The sequence below is a fragment of the Gavialis gangeticus genome, unplaced genomic scaffold, assembly GCF_001723915.1.
Source record: "Gavialis gangeticus isolate Ggan-Ray unplaced genomic scaffold, GavGan_comp1, whole genome shotgun sequence".
In the NCBI taxonomy this organism is placed as follows: domain Eukaryota; kingdom Metazoa; phylum Chordata; order Crocodylia; family Gavialidae; genus Gavialis; species Gavialis gangeticus.
The window spans coordinates 20,057,518-20,057,833 of NW_017728992.1; the positions used below are offsets into that span (position 1 = coordinate 20,057,518).

General features: G+C 35.4%; 1 long non-coding RNA gene across 1 annotated transcript in view; it reads right to left on the reverse strand.

The window, feature by feature from the left end:
- LOC109299259 overlaps positions 1-96 on the reverse strand; it is a 261-nt gene extending 165 nt beyond the window's left edge. Inside the window, exon 1 of the long non-coding RNA XR_002097805.1 lies at positions 27-96. This is a non-coding gene — a long non-coding RNA (uncharacterized LOC109299259). The remainder of the gene's footprint in view (positions 1-26) is intronic.
- Positions 97-316: the final 220 nt, after the last annotated feature.

Below are 316 nucleotides of genomic sequence, written 5' to 3' on the forward strand. Positions count from 1 at the left end.
GGGACTATAAGTACAACATTCTTTACCTATTAAAGCACAGACTCCTCCTTTGCTGGCTAGTATATAATCTAACGCAAGTCGGTTTTGCAATGTCATTTTCCTTATTTCCTTCATTTCTGTATTTATTTTATCAAAACCATTAGCAGCATTAGCAATCTTTTCCAGAGATGCTGCAACTTTCTTTATCTCAGACATAGCTAAGCCTGCACCATAGCTGGGCAACATTATACTCTAAAACCTTTGATTTTCTGTAATTTCGTGAACATTGCGAATTTTTCTTTTAGGTAAGGGAGATCTAATAGTAAAGGCAAGATAC